Consider the following 18,301-nt stretch of genomic DNA (forward strand, 5'->3'; position numbering starts at 1 on the left):
CACCTAGCCCTCCATAGACCACTTGTGGTGTCGTTTTGTTTTGTTTTGTTTTGTTTTGTTTCACAACGAAGCACTGAAGGGTGACACTCCTTAAAGAAAAACATCAAATCATTGAGCACTTGCCCTGTGCCAGCATGGTGCTGAGTGTGGAGAGAGACAGATGTGGACCGTGGGGTATGGGAAGGGATGATGATCTCATGGAGACGGTGGTGACATGGGGGTAGGGATGGTGAGCAGAAGGTCAGACTTTGGCCTGTGTCATTCTGGTGAGGGTGTCGCTGAAGGACAGAAGCAGGCAGGTGAAAAGAACTTTATCGTTCAAGAAGATAGTAAAACTATTAAATAGGGTTGGTGAGCTGTAGCTCAGCAACATAGCACTTGGCATTCACAAGGCTCTGGATATGATTCCCAGTATCCACCCACCCCACTCTACACCACCACCCCCCCCCCAAAAAAGAAAGGAAAGATAGTGTTACATGCTGTTTTATTATTTTTTTAAAAGATTTGTTTATTCATTTTATGTATATGAGTGAGTGCTCTATCTACATGTCCACCTGCATGCCAGAAGAGGGCATCAGATCACCTTATAGATGGTTGTGAGCCACCATGTGGTTGCTGGGAATTGAACTCAGGACCTTTGGAAGAGCAGTCCGTGCTTTTAACCCCTGAGCCATCTCTCCAGCCTATGTGTTGTTTTAATTGAAAATCCCGGATTGTTCTAATTTACCAATAAAGACTCAGGAGCCAGTTATTGTGATGAAAACCCTGCTAGCTCAGAGAGGCAGAGAAAGCACCCAGCTAATCTCTTTACTCGACTCAAGGCCCAATGGAAAAGCCCCCAAAGAGTCACTAGCTCAGCTGGCAACCCAGGGGAAGGAAAGGCCCAAAACCCCAAGGCCAAAGGCTTATTAGCTCAAAGCCTGGAAAGCCGAAGGCCAAGGAGCTGAGGAGCTTAAGAGCTAAAGAGATAAGAGCCACACTAAAATCCCAAGCTAAAGAAGCACCAAAGGCCTTCTATTTCTACAGACTTCTTAAATACCCCTCAACTCAAAGCCCCGCCTACTCGTTTCTTGCTCCACCTCTTGACCTAGGGTTAACATTATTAAATCCTGTGTACAGAAAGCGCTTGGATTAAAGACGTGTGTAAGGCTGGCTGAAACACACCTTAATCACCTGTTTACAATCAACAGAAAGCTCTCGGGTTAAAGGTGTGTTAAGGCTCAACCACAAGAAACAGGGATTTACAGTTCAGTCTCAGGGATTACAGTGGGACCAAAGACAGGTGTTTGTTTGTTTGTTTAAAGATTTATTTATTTATTATTATGTATACAGTGCTCTGCCTGCATGTACACCTGCAGGCCAGAAGAGAGCATCAGATCACGTTATAGATGGGTGTGAGCCACCACGTGGTTGCTGGGAATTGAACTCAGGACCTCTGGAGAGCAGTCAGTGCTCTTAACCTCTGAGCCAGCCCCAAAGACACATTTTTACAGTTTATAATCTCATGGATCACAATGGGATCAAAGATCCTGTAACTGTGGTTTCCTTTTTGACATGCTCAGATCTGAGAACCAATGATGGGGTTGAAAGAAATAACCTTTTTTAAAAAAAAATCTATTTGTTATATATACAATATTCTGCCTACAGGCCAGAAGAGAGCACCAGATCTCATTATAGATGGTTGTGAGCCACAATGTGGCTGCTGGGAATTGAACTCAGGACCTCTGGAAGAGCAGTCAGTGCTCTTAACCTCTGAGCCATCTCTCCAGCCCCAGAAAGAAATAACTTAAAGGAAGGCTGTCACCGTGCTATCTGGACACCGAAAACTCTCTGCCTTTAAAAAGGAAGCCACCCCAATGGTTAAGAACAATGGCTGCTCTTTCAGGGATCCGGGGTTCGATTCCCAGCACCCACATTACAGCTCACAACTGTCTGTAACTCTAGTGCCAGGGGCTCTGACACCCTCTCACATACATATATGCAGGCAAAACACCAAAGCACATAAAAAATAAGATAAAATAAATTATTTTAAAAGGGGGTTACTATCTAGGGATTAACTGAGTCTGGGCAGAGAATTCAGGAACAATTCTGGTGTCTACAGGACTGACTCCAGTCTCTTTTAGCTGGGTTTGTTGGTTTTGAGTTTTCTTTTCAGATTTGCTGATGTTCATTCGTCCTGTGTGACTTTTTCTGGGGAAACATAAACAGAAGTCTATTCAGCCCAGAGAGGATTACCAACGACAGAGGCAAGCAGTGGTCTCCAATCTTCCTAATGCTGCGTCCTGTCAATACAGTTCCTCACGTCTTTGTGGCACTCCTCTGCCCTGGAGGGCTGACAGCCACTTGCCCACTGAAGCCAGAGGAGCGGAAGACTCGGAAGACGCGACACAGGCCCCTAAAGGCTGTAAACAGGATGGAGATCAAACACCGAGGGAACCACTTCAGGAGCTAGTTCAACTTGGGGAGTGGGTGGGAACTTTCAGGATAGGTGTGCATAATTGGTTGAAACCAGGCACTTTAAGGATGCTTATTTTTACATTTGGCAGCACTGCTCCTATCATCCGAGTGGGAACACAATGCCCAGTTATCCTATAGGCGCAGGGAGGGGAGAGCTAACAGGGAGCTGTGTCAAGGGCCATATATCAAATGTGGTTAGGGGCATCTATGTCTAAAGACACTCTCCAATGGAGCTAGGCAGAGAGCCTGAGGCCCTGCTGGGGAGAGAGTCCTGCGCCTAACGCCAAGCTCAGAATGGCTACCCAGACCAGCAAGACTTCAACCTCAAATGGAAGGGGTTTTCCAAGAGTCGTGACCTCCCAACCATAAATTATTTTGTAGCTACTTCATAACTGTAGTTTTGCTACTGCTATAAATCATAATGTAAATATTTGATATGAAGGATATCTGATATGCAGCCCTAAAATGGGTCACCACACACAGGATGAGAATTGCTGAACCAAAGAATTATTCCATCCAAGCCCAGTCTCGTCAATCTGTGAGTATACTGGGGTTACTTTTGGGAGCACAGATGACACTGCTTCAAAAGCCCAGTCCTCTGTAGGTGACTCATCTGTGTGGACTTGCAGGTGGCTCTGCCAGTCTCTTCCACGCAGCAGCAATTACTTACTGCTTGTTTGTTTGGATTGGTTTTTTTTTTTTTTTTTTTTTAAAGACATAGTCTTGTGTGTCCCAAGCAAGCCTGAAACTACCTATGTAGTTGAGGATGACCTGGAATTCCTGATCCTCCTGCCTCCATCTCCCAAGTGCTGAGATTATAGGTATGCACGAGCATGTATCAGCATGCTTGTTTTAGGTGATGCTGGGAATGGAACCCAGTCATCACAAATGCTTGACAAGCACTTTGCCAATGGAAACACCACCCCAGCTCAGCTTTTATAACCTCCATGGAGGTGGGGGTGGGGGTAGTAGGTTGTGAATCCTGTAGGCTCCAGAGCTTCCCAAACCTTTGCTTCCTCCGTCGTAATTACTGTTAATTTAGACGCAGCTTTGCGTGCCTGCCTCCAGGTTGCTTAGCAACCTCTGATGTCAACATCTGCTGCCACCACAAAGGGCCCAGGATAAAAAAGGAACAAACCCACCATCAGTTGGTCACCTACATCGTCTCTTACTCTTGTACTTTCTGTCTCTGTCTCTGTCTTTGTGTCTGTCTCTGTCTCTCTCTCTGTCTCTCTGTCTCTGTCTCTCTCTGTCTCTCTCTCTGTCTGTCTCCCTACCCTCAAGGCCCACTCAGGCCCCAATCCCTCTCCATTTCCCTTCTCCCCAAATAAACCTCTCCATCTTTATATCCGTTGCGTGCATCGTCCTAACACAAGTCTCCTTTCTCAACTCCAAGATGGGAAAGTTTGGATCTAGAGGAGAGAGCTAGTTTTTTTGTTTGTTTGTTTGAAGCATTTACAGGGTCTTAAGACACATCATGTCTCCTCTCTCAGCCTCCCTTTCCCTATCGGTGGCCTCTGGCTCCCATGGAGATGAAGTGAGCTCGTAGACATAAAACATTTGATGCTGGGCCACATGGCAGCTGCCATTATTAGATTCCATAATAATGGACGTGAAATGGAATGAGCCGGCACTGCTGAACTCAAGCTCTGCCAACAATATCAGAAGGTCCTGACGGGAGTGCGGGGGAAACACCCAGGCCTGGGTGCCTATGCTTTGACAGAAGCTGAGGAAACTCCCTGTGGACTCTGCTGGGTGGACGACAGCAGCTGTGCTGGCTTGGGACATAAAGACAATGCCCGGATGCTGTCCTACAGAAGAGGACCTGGGGTGGCTAGAGTTGGCTCAGGGTGACAAAAGAAATATCCTTTGCCCTCAGCTGGTAGAGTCAACATAGCCTGGGGCAGAAGAGAAAGAACATAGTCTTCCATCTCTTGTGACCTGCCAGGGGAGTCTCAGCCTGTCCCTGAATCAGTCTAATTCTCACTGCCTGGGACCTATTCATTTTACAGCTTGTGTAGCCTGACTGGGTTTTATACAAAAGGTGTGAAACTGAGGTCCAGAGAGAGAAGGGAACTCAGCCGAGATCACAGGGCAGAGGGAATGTAGCCCTCTGAGGCCACAGACCCGCTGATCTCTGTCAGAATCAGACAGTCTCACCGGCGTGGTGGCGCACGCCTTTAATCCCGGCACTCGGGAGGCAGAGGCAGGTGGATTGCTGTGAGTTCGAAGCCAGCCTGGTCTACAAAGTGAGTCTAGGATAGGCAAGGCTACACAGAGAAACCCTGTCTCAAAAAACAAAACAAACAAACAAACAAACAAATCAGACAGTCTCTTGATTCCATCAAGTCAGCGGATGGTAGGTTGTTTTTTGGCAACCAAGGCTGCACCCAGATGTTTCCTATCTCCACATTTGATGGGGATCTGGCCACCCAGTAACAGCTGGGCTCCATCCTTTCAGGGAAAATGACTCCCGCTCAAGGGATCCCAGGGAGGAGAGTTTGTAGCAATGAAGTGATGATTCAAGGAAGCCATGGGCAGGGCCCCTGAGGCCTAGGGCTCCTGATCCCACAGCCGTCTCTTTCTGACTTAAGAGACCAAACCCACGCAGTCCTCTTCAGGCAGCCTGTAGTCCCAGACAATGGCAAGTGGTGAGGGATAAAAACACTCCCCAGGTTGTTTTGTTACTACTGGGAGAGCAATTTGTCGCCACCTGGGCCTGAACCCTCCTCACTCATTGGCTATGTGACCTTGGTCATGTCCCTCTGCCTCTTGTTAGCTGGTTTCCTCATCTATAAAATGGGGTCATATTCTACCTCTCAGGTCTCCATAGAGTTGTTGAGATATTGAACATAAAGTGCCAGGCACAGAAATAGACATTTAATATTTTTAATTAGTTTAAATTTTTATATTAAATAATTTTATTACATAAAAATAATATAATTCATATATAACAAAAATAATATAATAATATATTAAATAATTTTTAATTATTATTTCTGAGTATGGGTGTGCATGTATATCTGTGAGCCACATTTAGTCTTCATGCCCAGACAAGAGCACTGGATTCTTTGGAACTGGTGCTGTAGATAGTCAGGAACCACCATGAGGATGGTGAGAATTGAACCCGGGTCCTCTGAAGAGCAGCTGGTGCTTTTATTAACTGCTGAACCATCCCTCCTGTTCCAGCACCCAGTATTAATATCTGCACTGGCCATTGGGCTTAGGAAGTAACTCGGGAGTAGAGTGCTTGCCTGCCTAGCACGTGCGTTGGCCAGCCTTGTCCATTGCAAATGACATGCTCCACTGTAGGTTGCCTAATAGAAAAGGGCAAAAGGAATAGGCAGGAAAACTATACAGCCAAGAACAATATCTTGAGAAAGCTGCCCTGCGCAGAGCCTGCAGTCTCCAGCTGCCAGCATGCACCAAGGATATTATCCCACAGGCACACTTGCGCCCTGACACCATTTGTCCGTCTCTCTTTCTTTTTGGGATGACGTAGGACTCAGGAAGTGGAGCACTGACTCCTGCACCTGAGCCGAGTAGGGAAAACACACACGTAAGCAATTTGTGGCCAGTGCTCCTTAGCAGGGAGAAGAATTCCGCTATGTGCTGGCGTACAGGTTTGGGAACTGATGCTGAGCAAGTTCCCTAGTTTTTCAGACGTCAGATGGTGGGGCCAGTCTGGTGCGACAGCGATCTCCTTACCTCTTTCGGATGTCCTGATCTAGGCTGGGCTGCAGAAAAGATTCTGCTGAGAGGCAGTGCTCTCCATGGCGGGGAGTCCTTTTCTCCCTGCCTAGCACTGGGAATGGAGTCCAGGCCCTTGTATGTGCCCGGTAAGTGCTCTTATCTGCTCAGCTGTCATTCCAGCCCCAGAAACTTTTAGATCCTAATCCAGTCTAGTGTCAGCTTTTTCTCAAGCCCTTTTCATTTGCTCATGTTATTTATGTATTTTTATGTCTATAGTTTGTTTGCTTCACCTTAAGCACTGAGAGAGCCCACATCCCTGTGCTCACTGCAGAGGATAGTCACGGGGAGAGAGCCTGCATCCCTGTGCTCACTGCAGAGGATAGTCACGGGGATAGAGCCTGCATCCCTGTGCTCACTGCAGAGGATAGTCACGGGGAGAGAGCCTGCATCCCTGTGCTCACTGCAGAGGGTAGCCACAGTGAGAGAGCCTGCATCCCTGTGTTCACTGCAGAGGATAGTCACGGGGAGAGAGCCTGCATCCCTGTGCTCACTGCAGAGGGTAGCCACAGTGAGAGAGCCTGCATCCCTGTGTTCACTGCAGAGGATAGCCACAGTGAGAGAGCCTGCATCCCTGTGTTCACTGCAGAGGATAGCCACAGTGAGAGAGCCTGCATCCCTGTGCTCACTGCAGAGGGTAGCCATGGTGAGAGAACCTGCATCCCTGTGCTCACTGGCAGAGGGCAGTCAGTGAGAGAACCAGCATCCCTGTGCACACTGCAGAGAGTAGCCACAGTGAAAGAGCCTGCATCCCTGCACTCACTACAGAGGATAGGCACGGTGAGAGAGCCTACATCCCTGTGCTCACTGCAGAGGATAGACACGGTGAGAGAGCCTGCAGCCCCGTGCTCACTGCAGAGGGTAGACACAGTGAGAGAGTGCATCCCTGTGCTCACTGCAGAGGGCAGCCATGTGAGAGAGCAGATATTTATTGAATGAATGTAAGAGCTGCTGGAGGGTCACACAATAGGCAAGTGACACAGCTGTGAATTAGAGCCAGTGTTATTTGGCTCCAAAGTTATAGAGCCTTCTCTCTATGGCTCTTACAAAGCTTAGATGCATCCTCAAGTCAGCCACTTAGCATACTGTCTGGTAGAAAGTTTTGTGTGAGAACCTTAAATAATATCGAGCTGTTTGTTATTACTAGGGAGATCTTCTGTCCTCCTGATCTCATTTTCTGCATTGCTTAATGGCTCAGCCTTCAAGGCTGGGTAAGTGTTCAAGGTTGACTCAGCAGGTACACTGACATGACCCTCAGGCAAAAAACATGCAGGTGTGCCAGCAAAGTTAGCAGGCAGGCCAACCCCTACAGACAGAGATGCACAGCCCCTACTAGTCAGACAGGTTAACCCCTACCAGACAGTCAACCCCTACCAATTATATAGGGTAACCCTTACCGTACAAACAGACCACTCCCTACCAGACAGACAGCCAATCCCTACCAGACAGACAGACCAACCCCTACCAGACAGAGAAAGCCAACCCCTCCCAGACAGACAGACCCTAATCTACTGGACCCGATCTGCTGCACCGCCCTGCCCACTTGATAACTGACCTAAAATTGTTCACTCACGGGGCTGTCAACACATAGATTTCCTGCCTTTTGAGAAAGGGGAAGTCCACCCAACAGTTTACCATGAGTCACTGCCTTTGTGAAGGAAGCCTCAGGAATCAGCAGAGGTAGTAGAAAGGAGAGCTATCTGGAGAGAGAAGAGAGACCTGGATTCTAGAAGGAACATGGCTACTTTGACTAATTCCGCAACGTGGGCTGTCCACATTGAACAAGTCCTCTCCCTGACCTTAATTTTCTTATCCAGAAAATGGGACAATAATTTTTACTTTGCCAGGTTCTCTAGATAGCTCTGCTAACTTGATTTTATTCTTACAGTCTGTCTGTAACCCAGGCTGGCTTTGAAATTATTTGGCCTAGACTGGCCTTGAACTTTTGACAATCTTCCTGTTTCAGTCTTCTCAATGCTGGGATTATAAATATGATCCCCGGCACTCAGGTAGTTCTACAGCCGCCAACTGGGGACACCTAAGCATCTTCCAACTGGAGAGGCTCAGGATGGTTGCTGAGTCTAGAGGTTAAAGCATACAGACTTGAAGGCACTGAGACCTGGATTCAAACGTTGGCACATCACTTTCTAGCTGTGTGCTGCTGGGAAAGCAATGGAAACTTCTGACTCAGTTTCTTGCCCTATAAAGGAGAGGTTTGGGTTCCCACCTGCAGCCTATCAGCTAATCTAGTAAACTGGTTTGGCAGATTAGCTGGGGGCATGCCCACCACAAGGTAAGTAAGAGGTGGCTCATGGTGATCTCTCAGGAACAGGGGCTGGTTCTCAACCTCCAGTGCCCTCTCACGGCCTCACTTCTCCCTGGTCCTGAGGCTGCTTCAAATAGGTGTACCCTCCTTACATCACTGGGGCCACAGATAATTGTTATCCTAGAAAATCATTTTATTTTTACTATTTTTTTTTTTTCCTTTTTTGGAGATGTACCAGGGATTGAACTCTGCCCCTAAACCACAACTCTGACCACACCTTAACTAGCGACAAAAGTAAGTTCATGGCAGAGAAAAAACAATGTGAAGCTAAGAGAGATTACACAGAACCTCATCATAGAGAGAGAAGCTTTACCGACAATAGGGTTGACTCTCCTGGATTCCCGGAATGTTAAGTGACAGTGGCCTGTCACTTTGGGCTTTAAGGCAGAGCCAGTGGGTCTCAAGGGTCACTGTGTCCCAGACTGAGGGCCTAGACCATCTGTGTGTGCTGAAGAATGGAGAAAATAGTTCAGAACACACACATAGACAGAGAGGCAGAGACAGACTGGCTTTTGCTTGGCTCCAGATGCAATACCACCTTGTACTCTCAGACAGAAGGGGTAAGAATATGCTTCTACCTCAACTTTAGGGAACTAAGAATAGAAAAAGATCTATGAAATGAAACTCCTAATCCAAAGCAGCGGCCCAGGGCTCGGGTTAACTAACTGTGCTCAGTGATAGAGGCTCTGGTTCAATCCCCAGTACTGTATTAATTAATTACTTATCAATTAATTAAAGGAGCCAGTGGCTTGCTCTTCTCACACCTGAATTTGCTCCGGTAAAGAGTCTGTCAGGCTGGATGTCAAGGTCTGTTGAGCTGGTGGCCTCTCTAACAAACAAGAAACACCTTTTAGAGTCTGGCCCTGTCTCTCATGCTCCTGAAGAGAAGGTCAGCCTCTTAGTTGCTTGGTAAGCATTCTGGGGAATGCTGAGAAGGCGGAAGGAGCTGAGCTGTAGAGAGCAGGGCGAAAAGGGGTTTTAGAACTAAATCCAGCGACTGCCACTTCCTAACTGCGCTGCTCTTCTTGGGGGAAGGAAGTCCTATCGCGTCTCATCTCTAACCTCATTCTCTCTCTTGTAAAATGAAGACAGCTTGGGGATCTGCTTTGCAGAGGGCTTTGAGTCTGAGTGTTCATTTATTTAGAGACAGCGTCTCAGTGCATGACCCAGACTGGCCTCAAAGTGATTCACAGTCCTCCCTGGTTGGCCTCTGGAGCACTGGGGGCTGATAAGTATGTCCCACCCCACCCAGCATTGTGGACGCTAGAGAAGTGCTCTTCGGCTGAACCACAGCCCAGGCGAGGTTCAGTCTTCATTGATGGGACTTTTACTGTGTGTTGTTTGGTCTTATTTTACTTGCAGCTGTGCAAAGCTGGGCCGGAACTGTAGCTCACTGGTAGAGCGTTGGGCAAGTCACAGCCCTGGGCCTTAATTCTTCATCTGTGAAGTGGTATGATAATAGCACTTATTAGAACAATTATGGGAGGGCGGGTAGATGATGTATATAAGGCATTTAGTACAGTGTCTTGTACAACTCAGTAAATTGTAGGCAGTACTTTGTGGGTATCAGCTGGTCTCATGGACCCTGGAGGCTTTCTTGGGATGAGCGAAGTACCAAGACCAAAACCACTTTCCAAGATCCCTGCAGATCTTGGAATCATTGGGGGAGGACTATCAGTATTGCTTCTCCCGGTCTAGTCTCTGCTTGGTTCAACCCGTGGGCTGGCACACCAACCAAATATAGCACAACTCGGCTCTATGGTCACTTCCATAAACATCCCCAACTCAAGGGGCCCCTTGGTATAGTAAGACTTCTCTGACGAATTCCAGGGCAGGAGACACACACCACAGCTCGAGGTGAGCTGAAAATGCTGAGCTCCCCAAACAGATCCCAGCTGGCTTTTTGTTGTTGTTGTTGTATTGGTTTTGGTTGGTTGGGTGTTGTTGTTGTTGTTGTTGTTGTTGTTGTTGTTGTTGTTGTTGTAAGACAAGGTCTATGGTGCCCTGGTTGTCTCAGAACTTGCCATGTAGACCAGGATGGCCTTGAATTCTCAGAGATCTGCTTGCTCAGAGATCTGGCTCCCGCCAGAGTTGCTGCCATGTCATTTATGGAGGTGCCCTCGGCAGGCTACCTGCTGCCCATTCCCCCGCCCCAATCCCCGTCCTCGATCGGAACCCATGCCCCAAATCTACCTCCTTCAGCTGCTGGCAGATTATCTGAGTCCCACCTCTTTTCACTGGCAACTCTTGCTCAGAATATCTAAAGCCATTTGGGGAGCAAACCAAAGTCCATACCCTCCTCTTTGTGCACTCTAGAGCATCAAGGCTATACCCTCTCCTTAAACAGTTTTTCTATGTATTCCCCTAATGAGAATTCGCCTCTTCCCAAAAGCAGAGGTCTCGCACTGAGGGCCTGTGGGTAGCACTTCATCTGCAAGAGTGTTTTTAAAAAAGCTACACACTAAAAGAGTACAAATAAAATCATGGAATTATAACTCTTTTCCTCCCCTCAGAAAAGATGGCATTACAGACCCCGCATTTCCTCCCAAGGGACATGTCTGCGGGATTGGAGGAAGGGGGCCACTTTTTTTCTCTCTTATATCTCAGGCTGCTGCCATATTTATCTTTCCTCCTCGAATCCTGCAGGCTTTCAAATACGTGGCTTTCACTAAGAGGCATTTTAGGGTCCACTCCCACTTTCCGCTGTTATCGTTATGAACTTGGGTCTGAAATTTCTCAGGCTCACGGTCGGGAGTGTTTAAATGATGGCTGCTTCTGGAAAGACAAGGCAGTCTAGAAGTCGCCAGCGGAAAGGGCTAAAAAATAGGGCTGGAGGGGCACTCGGAGCCAGGATGGTGTTGATTCTCACCCGGCTTTATCTTATTTTACTTTATGCAGTTCTAGGTGTTATACCCAAGGCCTCTATCACCGAAATACACCCAAAGTCCTGTAGGGGATTAAACCAAGAGCTGCGCATATTAGATACCCAGCCAGGAAGCTCCTCAAGCAAGATAAAGCCACACACTCCCTCCTACTGGTGTCGTGGTCCAGGAGGATCAGGGATGCGGTAGCCGACCCGCCCGTGCCAGAGGCAGTAGGAATGGCTAGGGGGGTTGCAATGAGAGGATTTTGAGGCATCCCTGCCAAAGAGTGGGTATCCTTGACCTTGGCGGGAAAACACTGGGGGCGCTGCCGCTACAATTCGCTAGTTCCCCTCCCCCTCCTTCCCTCCTCCCTCCCTCTTCAATGCAGAGGACTGCGGAGGAATCCCAGCTTGGCGGGAGCACCCACCCACGCGACTGCGGCACGCGAGGGGCGGAGGCGCGAGGGCGGGAGATGGCGGGGATGCCGGTCTTCCCTGGAAGGCGCTGGAGGGAGGCGAAGGGGAAGCAGATCACGTGGTACCGCCACCGTGCGCTGCAGGATTGGTGGGTCTGGCTGACAGGGAGCCCGGAAAGCCTGTGGTCCCCTCCCGTCGTGGGCGCGCTGGACGCACGGGCACTGCCAGTCTGGGAAGGGCGGGAGCCATGCTCTTACTAGGGATGTAACCTGTGGTCCGGTTCCTAAGTGTTCTGCCAACACCCCACCACCAGGCTATGGCTCTGGAAACACAGTGTCCCTTTTCCTTCCCAGCCCTTCCCGCCAGAGGTTCTAAGGAGCGTGCCTGCAGGCTTTATTTGGGCTAGTTGAAGCACGTCTCTCCTGGCTTGTGATACTTTTTCGATTTAACTCAGAATAGAGAGGGCGCAGAATATAAAGGAGGTCCGCACACCTCAAGCCCCACACATCCAAATCGAACCTCATCTCCAATGCCCGCGCTTGCATCTCAGGCAGAAACCGTAGAGGATCTCCACTTCTGCTCGCGTGAAATCTGGGCGATTAAAAAGCCGTTATTTATGATGGAATATTTAACTCTCATTTGTATTCAATGCATTAAATATTTAAGGGCACTATTTTCCCTCCTTTGCATTTATTCTGACTTGTAATTAGGGTTATTTGGTTGTTGCTGAGCGGGCTTCTGCTTGGAATGTAAGTCCCACAGAGCGGGGGGAGGGGCCGGTGTGTCTTTTAGTTCACCATTGTCCCAGCAACACATTCCGGGTGTAAGGGGCTTTATACTGTCTCCTCTCTCTGGAGGTGTAATAATGAACCAACAGTTTTAGGTAGATTGAAAAGAGAACGAGCAGTACTGTGGAGATGGTGCAGCAGGTAAAGGCTGACAACCTGACCACACAATGGAAGGAGAGAACCATCCTCAAACCAGCACACCCTGGCATGCAAGCATCCTCCAGCACTCAAAATAAACGAGAGGAAAAAGCAAGCAAAATGTTGCTGGTGAGGCCCTGGGTTCAGCGCCCGCGCGCATACACACACACACACACACACACAAACACACACACACAAATTATGTACACAAGCAAAATAGCCACAAAGTGTAAGCCTTAAGGGAAGGGCCGAATGGTTGGCCTTTATTAAACATTTTGTTTTACACAAAGGACTAGGGTTTGAGGCTTTCCTGGATGTGGGGAGGCAAAGACCTAAACCGAAGCAGTTCAGGAAGGGGCTTGGAGATCAGAGCCTGCCTTCTGGGCGAGTAGCACCTCAGAAGACCACCTGTGGTCACCTCTGCCTTGGGGGGTGGGGGGGGGAGGAGAGAGTGCTCCCAGCTGCTCCTGTGTAAGACTCTTTCCTGGGCAGATCCAGAGACTCTGAGAGAGAGCTTCTGTCTGCTTCTGCGGCAGATCCATGGGAAATTCTTCAGCCCAGGGACAGATTTCCAGAGCTATTTCTGTGCGCAGTTTCTCAGAATAACCATCTCAAAATATGACAGGGAAATACATTTAGGAGAGGTGTAATCTGGGGACCTCCACTGACACAAAGCAGATGTATAATCAATGTTAATTGAATACATGGCTGGATGGACAGATAAGCCAGCAATAGAGTGCTGGCGGGGGAGGGGCGCGGGTTCTTATAGTAAAACACACCATTTCTAACTTAAAAGGGATCATCTACTCAGCAAACACACACAGAGCCTTCTCTCTAGGCAAGCCTCCATTTCTTCAGTCCCTTTGCATCCCAGGCTATCACACATCGTATGTCTAAACAATAGAACCCCAACACTGGAGGAATATATGGAGAAGAGGCCAGAACTTGGGTATCTAGGTCCCTAGGCTGCTGTTGCCACCTGGTTGTCCTGGCCATAGTCTCCAGCTTTCTGAAGCTCCATCTTCTGTCTGAAATAAATGAGGACAGTGTTACCATATCACAGGGCTACCAGACTTATGAATGAGATCTGTGGGAGTACCAAATGTCGTCCCTTACAGTGATGTTGATTATGGCAGGGTGGCCACACCTACCAGTTTGCCTGGAATAGAACAGTGGGTGCCTTCGTCAAATCAACGCAATTCTTTTGGCATTCCTTTTATTCTCAAAAGTGTCCTGGCTTGAACAGTGGATTGGTAATAAAAGTGACATTAGTCGCCTGTTTTGTGCCCTGAGACACAGGGGAAAGACATCTGACTGAAGAACAGTGAGATGAACCTGGAAGGATGCATGGGATTACATCACAAGCAGAGGGCTAGGCGAGGCTTAATAGCTGGGCACTAGCAAGGCAGTTCTGGGAAGCAGACGGCACATACAGGGCCAGGGGACATAGGAGGGAATGAGAATTATACAGGGGCCATCCGAACTGGTGACTTCCCAAAAGACATCAGTTGAGGAGCTGAGGATAAAGTCCAGGCAACACACTCAGTGAGGCCTGAACCAGGACAGGGCCTGTGAGTCCAGGAAAATAAGGAGCTGAACGCAAGAATCAGAGGATGGAACAGAGGCAGGGGGATTTCCAGGTGGATGAGAGGCCAGTCACTGGACTTGTAGGCCAGGAGAGAGTACAGGATACCCAGAGACGAAAGGCCAGCCAGGCCAGATGAACTAACAATTCATCCCTCCTGATTAGAGAGAAAGGTAAGGCTCACAGTAGGTAGAGGTCACTGGAGCTGGAGGCCCGGTCAGTGTCCAGGTGACATTTGATTAAATGGGCTTTCATGGGGCTGGAGAGATGGCTCTCCAGCACTTGCTGCTCTTGTGGAGAACCTAGGTTCAGTTCGGTCACACAGCTACAGTTGTCTGTAACTCCAGTCTGTAACTGCATTTCCAGGGAATCTGACATCCCCTTCTGGCTTACATGGATACCAGGCACATACATGGTACACATACATACATGCAGGCAAATATTCATATCCCCCAAAACCTAAATAAATCTTTAAATACACACACACACACACACACACACACACACACACACACACACACACACACACACACTAAAATGAGCTTTCATGGCCAAACTTTGTTGTGTACTTCTATATTCCCAGAACTTGAGAAACTGAGGCAGAAGGATTGAGGGTTTAAAGTCAATGTGAATTGCACAGTGGATTGAAGTTCAGCCTGAGCCATAACAGTGAGCTCCTGACACACACACACACACACACACACACACACACACACACACCAAATAAATAAAAAACGAAACAAAACAAACAATGACTGGGGGAATCTAGCTTGAAGGTAGAGCACTGGCCTGGCATGATGAATAAGGCCCTGAGCTGGATTCCCATCAGTAAATAAATAAATGTAAAGTAAAAACTTTGTTTTTTGGGCAACCTTGAAGGGCAAGAGAGAGCTCACAAGAGCATCCAGCAAGAAAAGGCCATTTTGTTTTGTTTTGTTGGCTTCTGGTTTTTTGGGTTTTGGTTTTTGGTGTTTGGTTTTTTTGGTTTTTTGTTTTGTTTGTTGTTGCTGTTTGTTTTTGTATTCTGAGACAGGGTTTCCCTGTGTAGCCCTGGCTGTCTTGGACTCACAGGCTGGCCTTGAACTTACAGAGATCCACCTGCCTCTGCTTCTTCAAGTGCTGGGATTACAGGCAAGCGCCACTGCACCAGGCTCTTGTTTTATTTTGTTTTTCAGTTTTTCAAGTCAAGGTTTTTCTGTGTAGCTTTGGCTGTCCTGGACTGCTTTATAGACCAGACTGGCCTCAAACTCACAGTGATCCACCTGCCTCTGCCTCCCGAATGCTGGGATTAAAGGTGTGTACCACCACGCCCGGCACTCTTGTTTTGTTTTTTTGAAACAGTCTCTTTGTGTAGCCTCAGTTGTCCCGGGCTCACATTGTAGACCAGGCTGGCCTCTAAATCACAGTGTTCCAAACTCACAGAGATCCACCTGCCTCTGCCTCCCCAAGTGCTGGGATTACAGATGAGCACCACTGAGGCCCACAAGAGACATTTGTTATAGTCCAAAATGCCCTTTAATCACCGAGGCCCCCATACAACTGTGCAGAAATTTATCTACAGACACTTCCTTTATGACACAGATTCTAGCACCAGCAGCCAGTACACTCTTTCACCTTGAAACACTAATCAAGATCTTCAGATACCAAACTGGTACATCAGTATCCATGCGGCAGGAGGATACTGTTCCACATGAGTCCATAGAGTGTGTTGGACAGTGGTCTGATGGACAAATGCAGTGAGCAGACAGGTTGGAGAATAGGAGCTGTGGTCCCCTACAAAGCCACAGGAGTAGATAGAGTCAACCAAAGGGTCATTCTCCAAGAGGTGTTTCTCCGGGCTCAGAGAGAAAGAGGAGAATCAGGAGTTGACTCTGCGTCTTGTGGGGTTGGGAGTTGTCCCCATGGTCTATGAGCTGGCTCTAATCAGCAATAGTGATTGATGCTCACCCTATGTGCAGCCTTGGTGATGACGATGGCTATAGGGACTTCTGAACCTTGCTTGGTCGCACTAATCTCTGTTGTAACCTGCTTAACCTGCTTAAACTCTAGAGCCCCACCTTTGAGACCTACTCTAGTTCCTAGTATAACTGCAGTTCCTCTGTTAACACCCGATATCGCTTTTTAGTGTATCAGAAGCCACTTTTCCTCCAAGTCTCCATTTTGATCATAAAGTGAAACTAAGTTCAAGTTCCCAGGCCCTACGTGCCTGAGACCAAGACACAATTCAGTTCAATACTTACTGTTTAGAATAAAACCATAGGTGACCAATGCATATTCTCCTTGGATTAAAGATAAATAAATGTATGTTCTATTAGAGTTAAGACAGCAGCATCTTGCTATGTTCCCTTCTCTCAGAACAGTGGGGAAACGGAACGTCCCCAAGTCTTGAAGTGCTTTGTCTACCTACCTAGATACAAACACTGGGAACAGAATCGATTATGTTTAGCTAGTCAAAATGATGTAATGCCGTCCCCCTCCTGCTGCCTACACCTGGTTCCCTCATTGTTACCCGGTTACAGTTTTTCACATGAAAAGCCTGCCTTTGAAACAGCCCGGCATCATAATCTGGCTCCTGAGCCAAGATTATGGCCCTGACTGGTCAGTTTTTATTCAGTGTTCACTCAACTTCTGTCAATCTGAGTCTGGTGTTTGAGTGGTCCATGTGTTCATAACAATCCTCAGGGGCCAGTCCCAAGAGATCAAGGGAGAGAATTCCTACTCGGAGTTAGGGCTTGGCACAGCTGACTTCTGCCCAGAGGCTAGAGGACATCTAAAATTCCAATGTCAGCCAGCAGGTGTGGTGGTACACACCTCTAATCCCATCACTCAAGAGGCAGAGGCAGACGGATTTTGGTGAGTTTGAGGCTAGCCTGGTCTACAGAGCAAGTTTCAGGCCTGCAGAGGCTACATAGATTCTGTCTCAAAAAATCAAACTAAAATTCCAGTGTGTCCCTTAATATTGCACAGTAGACAGGGTCTCAGTGGAGCCTGTGGGTTGGGGCAAGTGTTGGTCCAATGTTTGCTTCACCTTCTTTGTATGTGTGACTGATCTGCATCCAAATATTGCCCCACAGTCTAGCTGCCCTACAGAATAAAGGCTGAGCTCTTCAGCCTGGGATTCTAGACTTTTGGTAGGCTGGCCTCATTCTATGGGTTCCCTGACCCTTCTTTTAAAAAAGTATTTTATGTGTATGGGTGTTTTATTTGTATATATGTCTGTGTGCTACAAACATGCAGAAGAGGGAAGGCATAGAGTCTTCTGGAACTGGATAGACAGAGGATTGTGAGCCACCATATAGGTGCTAGGATCCAAACCTGGGTCCTCTGGAAGAGCAGCCAGTGCTCTTAACTGCTGAGCCATCTCTTCTTTTCTTTCTTTTTTTTTTTTTCTTTTTTCAAGGCAGGGTTTTTCTATGTAGCCCTAGCTGTCCTGAACTCACTCTGTAGACCTGGCTGGCCTCGAACTCAGAGACCTGCCTGCCTCTGCCTCCCAAGTGCTGAGATTACAGGTGTGCACCACTGTGCCACGTTAACCCCTTCTTTTCTTCTGATAGCTCAGCTCCTTCCTTTGGAGAGTTGCTCCCCCTCCTGCCAACCATAGGGCGCAGGCTGACTGTGCTAACTTAAGTCTGACATCAATCAACTTAAAGTATGAAGGTTTATTTTGGCTCACAGACTCAGAGGTTTCTATGACTGGCCCATCTGCCTTGGGATGAGGTAGTGGGAGTGTATGCAAAGGCAGGGGGATGTGGTAATACCGGTTATCTAACAGAATGGTATGCTTGAAATTGGTAAAAAACGGAGGCTCTGTGCTTTGTTTACTATTTTTTTTAGCCACAGTAACAACAAAGTAGCAAGTGACACGAAGGGAAGCGATGAGAATGAGTGATGAAGGCAGGAGCTGGGTGGGTCCCTGGATGCAGCTGGTCTATAGTGGTCCTTGGGCGGAGTTATTATGGAACCAATGGTTCACAGGG

The sequence above is a fragment of the Acomys russatus genome, chromosome 29 (genome assembly GCF_903995435.1).
Source record: "Acomys russatus chromosome 29, mAcoRus1.1, whole genome shotgun sequence".
Taxonomy (NCBI): Eukaryota; Metazoa; Chordata; class Mammalia; order Rodentia; family Muridae; genus Acomys; species Acomys russatus.